A 6,000-nucleotide genomic window follows, 5' to 3' on the forward strand; every position below is an offset into this window, starting at 1 on the left:
CCTAATATGCCAGATGCTGGCTTCACCAAATATAGACACAAAATGCTGGAGTAACTCAGCAGGACAGGCAGCATCTCTGGAGAGAAGGAATGGGTGACGTTTCAGGTCGGGCAGTCTGAAGAAGGGTCTCGACCCGAAACGTCACCCATTCCAGCATTTATTCCAGAGATGCTGCCTGTCCCGCTGAGTTACTCCAGCATTTTGTGTCTATCTTTAGCCAGCAATATGCCAGCATGGACAAGGTGGGCCGAAGGGACTGTTTTGTTGCTGAACAGCTCAACCACTCTATAATTACAGTATTCTCCTTAAACTCCTCCAAAAGAGAGTTCAATGATTTGATAGTTCGATTCAGTGGAAGAACGGAAGGTGGAATGACAGCCAATGCAGTGACAATGCAGGCAGAGAGAGAATAGCAACAACACAGCAGCTACTGAAGCTGGTTTCAGCATCGCTGATCAAAGAAACCCTGTCTCATTAGTCAGATAATCATGAGATATTGATCTATGCAATTGAGTAAATAGGCTCTGAAGAGGAAAATTGATTTTAATGAGCTCTACTTTTCAAAAGGACTCCCTTCTATCAAATTCTGCACATGATTCCAAAATGGGAAGAGGGAAGAAAGGGGGCAAGGTCAGAAATGAAAATAGATTCAGGGAAATAAAGAATCTCTGGGAATATTCAATGGGAATGGATTATTTAATTTGAATAATAAACTTTATTCATAAAAAATGTAAGAAATATTGTGGCACAGTGGCGGAGTTACTGTCTGTACGGAGTTTGCACGTTCTCATGGTGATGGTGGAGTCAAGGGATATGGGGAGAGGTACTGATTTTGGATGATCAGCCATGATTACAGTGAATGGCAGTGCTGGCTTGAAGGGCCGAATGGCCTACTCCTGCACCTATTGTCTATTGTCCTGTATGGGTTTTCTCCAGGATCTCCAGTTTCCTCCCACACTCCAAAGACGTGCAGGTTTGTAGGTTAATTGACTTTGCAAAATTGTAAATTGTCCGTAGTGTGTAGGATAGTGTATGTGCGCAGGTATTGCAGGTTGGTGCAGACTCGTTGGGTCGACGGGCCTATTTCCGCGCTGTATTTCTTAAACAAACTAAAATCAAAAGCAGTGCATGGCTATCTTTACATTCAGTGAGTGCTGCTATCGGTTTATTATCACCGCATGTACCAAAGTTCAATTCCTAATATATTTGAGTGCCTCAGGAAGTGCCAAAGAGGAAACAAACAAATTGCTGATTGTAGCGTGTAAGAAGGAACTGCAGATGCTGGTTTAAACCAAAGATAGACACAAAAAGCTGAAGTAACTCAGCAGGACAGGCAGCATCTCTAGAGAGAAGGAATGGGTGCCCGTTGTATGAAGAAGGGTCTCGACTCAAAACATCACCTGTCCCGCTGAGTTACTCCAGCTTTTTGTGTCTATCTTTGCTGATTGTAGTGTTACAACTGCAGAGAAATTGCAGGTAAAAAGTACGAGGTTCGTAATGAGGTAGATTGGAAGATCAGGAATTCATAAATTCCCAGCATATGCAACATCACCTGTCCCGCTGAGTTACTACAGCTTTTTGCGTCTATCTTTGCTGATTGTCTGTGTTAAACGTAATTAAACCAGTCGATCAACATCACAAATTGGACACGGTACTACACAGTTCATTCACTGGAGCACAAGGTTGGGAAAACCCTGCCTAAACCTTACTGTGGTCAAATGATAACTTGCTCTCTCTACCCAGATCTGATCACCGAGAATTTATTCATGCATTGGAAGCAGTGAAAAGAAGGGCTTTGTGCCCAAGATAGATGCAAACTGGAGGACTAACTCTGCGGGTCGGGCGGCGTCTCTGGAGAAAAGGAATAGGTGATTTTTCGGGTCGAGAACCTTGTTCCGACTGAACTAGCATCTCAAGTCAAGTCAAGTCAAGTCAAGTATCCCTTATTGTCATTAAGACTTTTCAGTCTGAACGAAATTTCATGCCTTGCAGTCGTGACATAGAATAAAAATAACAAAACACACAATAAACACAGATTTAACATCCACCACAGTGAGTCCACCAGGCCCACTCACTGTGATGGAAGTCAAAAGCCTTAAGTCCTTGTCTCTGCAAGGGACATGGATAGGACAGGTTTGGAGGGATATGCAGGCAGGTGAGACTAGTGTAGCTGGGACATGTTGGGCAGTGTGGGCAAATTGGGCCGAAGAGCCTGTTTCCACAGTGTTTAACTCCATAACTCTATGCAGAACGTTGTGCCTGGTGGGTTTCATGGCCTTCTTCTGTGTTTTCAGTGGGCCCCAGTATTAAACGAGAGCAAATAAGACATTGGAAATGTGATGGCTCGGCAGTTTTGTGTCGTTCCTATCATTGTGTCAGAGCGAGGGGAGTCAGGTGTTATGAGAAGACTTCAGTAAACAGTCTCGGCCACAGTGTGCCAATAGTTGTTCAGTCCAAAACAGCCTGAAGATACGAAGGGAGTTCCTCATACTCTGGTTAACATTCATCCCACCACAAGAACAAATGTACAAACTCGTCACTTGTGGCATGTTGAACGAGCTATGAGGAGAATGTGAGGACCAAAACCTCGTTCTCTGAGAACATGAAAGAGGAACTCAGCTGAAAATATGATTCAAAACATAGAAGGTAATTGCAGGAGGCCATTCGGCCCTTCGAGCCAGCAACGCCATAGAAACATAGAAAATAGGTGCAGGAGTAGGCCATTCAGCCCTTCGAGCCTGCACCGGCATTCAATATGATCATGGCTGATCATCCAACTCAGTATCCTGTACCTGCCTTCTCTCCATACCCCCTGATCCCCTTAGCCACAAGGGCCACATCTAACTCCCTCTTAAATATAGCCAATGAACTAGCCTCAACTACTTTCTGTGGCAGAGAATTCCACAGATTCACCACTCTCTGTGTAAAAAATGTTTTTCTCATCTCGGTCCTAAAAGATTTCCCCCTTATCCTTAAACTGTGACCCCTTGTTCTGGACTTCCCCAACATCGGGAACAATCTTCCTGCATCTAGCCTGTCCAACTCCTTAAGAATTTTGTAAGGGGTTTCATTATTCAATATTCGCCATTCAATATGATCCTAAATCTGTATCCCGCTCCTGCTTTCTCCCCATATTCCTCGATTCCATTAGCTCTGAGAGCTATATCTAATTCTCTTTTGAAAACATCCAGTGAATTGGCCTCCACTGCCTTCGGTGGCTGAGAATTCCCCAGATTCACAACTCTTTCATATGTTTCTATAAGATACCCACTCATCCTTCTAAATTCCAGTGAATATTAAGCCCAGTTGATCCATTCTTCCATCATATGTCAGCCATGCCATCCCGGGAATTAACCTGGTGAAGTATTTGGGAAGGATGCAGAAAAGATTCACCTGGATGTTACCAGGGTTTGTGGGCTTGAGTCGAAGGGGGAAGTTGGATAGGCTGGGGCTTTTTTCTTTGTAGTGTAGGAGGCTGAGGGGTGACCTTATTGAGGTGTACAAGATTATAATGGGCATGGATGAAGTGAACGCTCACAGTCTTTTTCCCCCAGAGTAGAGAGTTCTACAACTAGAGGGCACAGGCTTAAGGCGAGAGGGGAGAGACTGAAAAGGAGGAAACTTGCTCAACCAGAGGGTAACCGAGTCTATCCAGTCTTTCTTCATATGAAAGTCCTGACATCCCAGGAATCAGACAGAGAAGGTTCACCAGACTGATTTCTGGGATGTCAGGACTTTCATATGAAGAAAGACTGGATAGACTCGGTTTGTACTCGCTAGAATTTAGAAGATTGAGGGGGGATTTTATAGAAACTTACAAAATTCTTAAGGGGTTGGACAGGCTAGATGCAGGAAGATTGTTCCCGATGTTGGGGAAGTCCAGAACAAGGGGTCACAGTTTAAGGATAAGGGGGAAATCTTTTAGGACTGAGATGAGGAAAACATTTTTCACACAGAAAGTGGTGAATCTCTGGAATTCTCTGCCACAGAAGGTAGTTGAGGCCAGTTCATTGGCTCTATTTAAGAGGGAGTTAGATGTGGCCCTTGTGGCTAAAGGGATCAGGGGGTATGGAGAGAAGGCAGGTGCAGGATACTGAGTTGGATGATCAGCCATGATCATATTGAATGGTGGTGCAGGCTCGAAGTGCCGAAGGGCCTACTCCTGCACCTATTTTCTATGTTTCTATGTAATCCGTATCTGGAATCAGCTGCCAGAGGAAGCTATAACATAGATATAATTATGACTTTTAAGAGACATTCGAACAAGTACATGGATAGGAAGGCACAAAAAGCTGGCGTAACTCAGCGGGACAGGCAGCATCTCTGGAGAGAAGGAATGGGTGACGTTTCGAGTCGAGACTCTTCCCCCGAAACGTCAACCATTCCTTCTCTCCAGAGATGCTGACTGTCCAGCTGAGTTACTCCAGCATTTTGAGTCTATTTTCGGTTTAAACCAGCATCTGCAGTTCCTTCCTACTCATGGATAGGAAGGGTTTAGAGGGCGAGGGGCCAACGTGAAATGCAAAAGGCAAATATTCCCTAATGCCAATTTGGTCGGCATGAACAAGGTGGGCCGAATGGCCTGTTTATATGATGCAACGCTCTGTGACTCTATGACTAAAGGAGATCGGAGAGTGAAAAATAAAAATGCAAGAAATATCAAACGATTTGTTTCGGAAAACAAACACGGGGACAACAAAGGCGATTCCTGTGAACTCCGGGGAGAGTTTTGCTCAAATGCAGCACGATTGTTCAAACTGACATCTAAAACCAATCTAAAATTCAGGGCATGTTTGAAAACAAAAGTGAAGTCTTTTCTCCCAAGCCCTGGGTGGGGTGGTTGGGATTGCTCCGGCTCTGTTCTTTGGCGACTGCTTCTATTTCCATCACCCGATGGGTTCAGTTATTCCGGCTGACCCTGCTTCCCCAACGACTTCCGACCATTCTGTTGGGAATATCGATCACGTCCCCGTCTGTCGAGGGAGGACGAGGAGTCTAATTTCCGTCCAAAAACACTTTTTCTTGGTGCAAAACTTCCCTCTGCACCCCCCCCCCCCCCTCTCTAAATTATATCCAGAAAGAGCATTCGTTTAACTCCAAATAGATCGGCCAGCCACTTTAGACATACAGTTTAATGTTTGGGGAACTAGCCGGCTGCTATTTGTAAAGAAACGTCCCGAGATTTTGACTGTAAACATCCCACGTTCATTCAAAACATCAAAGGCACAAATGTTTAATATCAACAATGCTTCTTAAAGTTATTGCAAAGCTCTGGATACATTCGCGTATTAATTTGCTTCGAAACAAACGGTACTTTTAAAACTTCCACGACTTACATTAAAAGTTGACTCCCCAGCGCCGCAGTCAAATCCTCCTCCGGCTCTGACTTGAACGATTCTTATTGCGAGCGGCCGATGCCGAGATGGCTTAGGGACTCTCTCCAAATTGCCACATCTGGAACAAAGCGCACGACGTAGCCTTCAGGACCCACAGCAACCAATGCACACGCCTTTTCCAGATCCCGGCCCCGTTTTAAATACAGCTTTCTGTCCAAAAGTAAACATTCAAGGAAGTAAGCAATTTCATTTTAGATTATGTCATGGGATCATAGAGAGACGGAGTACACAAACAGGCCCCTGCCAATTGCATTATTTATATTTACGCCTACATAAATCCTATTTTTAAAATTATTTCAGCAACTCCCCCTTAGAATCTACCTTACCCACATGGGCAGTTCATAGCAGACAATTAGTTTAGTATTATTAAAGGGTCTGAAGAAGGGGCTTGACCTGAAACGTCACCTATTCTCTTTCTCCCAGAAATGTTGCCTGACCCGCTGATTTACTCCAGCATTTTGTGTCTATCTTTAGTTTAGATTTGGCTCAGTTTAGCTTATTGTCACATGTACCGAGGCGCAGTGAAAAGCTTCTTTGCTGCGTGTTAATTAGTCAGCAGAAAGACTGTACATGATCACAATCGAGCCACCCACAGTGCACAGAT

At 44.4% G+C, this 6,000-nt stretch overlaps 1 protein-coding gene across 1 annotated transcript in view; it reads right to left on the bottom strand.

Moving 5' to 3' along the window:
- Positions 1 to 5,474, bottom strand: part of kank2 (KN motif and ankyrin repeat domains 2) — an 84,629-nt gene extending 79,155 nt beyond the window's left edge. The window contains exon 1 of the mRNA XM_033012300.1: positions 5,337 to 5,474. The gene's annotated coding sequence lies outside the window, so the exon portion shown is untranslated. The remainder of the gene's footprint in view (positions 1 to 5,336) is intronic.
- Between the last annotated feature and the right edge of the window lie 526 nt (positions 5,475 to 6,000).

The sequence above is a fragment of the Amblyraja radiata genome, chromosome 35 (assembly GCF_010909765.2).
Source record: "Amblyraja radiata isolate CabotCenter1 chromosome 35, sAmbRad1.1.pri, whole genome shotgun sequence".
NCBI lineage: Eukaryota > Metazoa > Chordata > Chondrichthyes > Rajiformes > Rajidae > Amblyraja > Amblyraja radiata.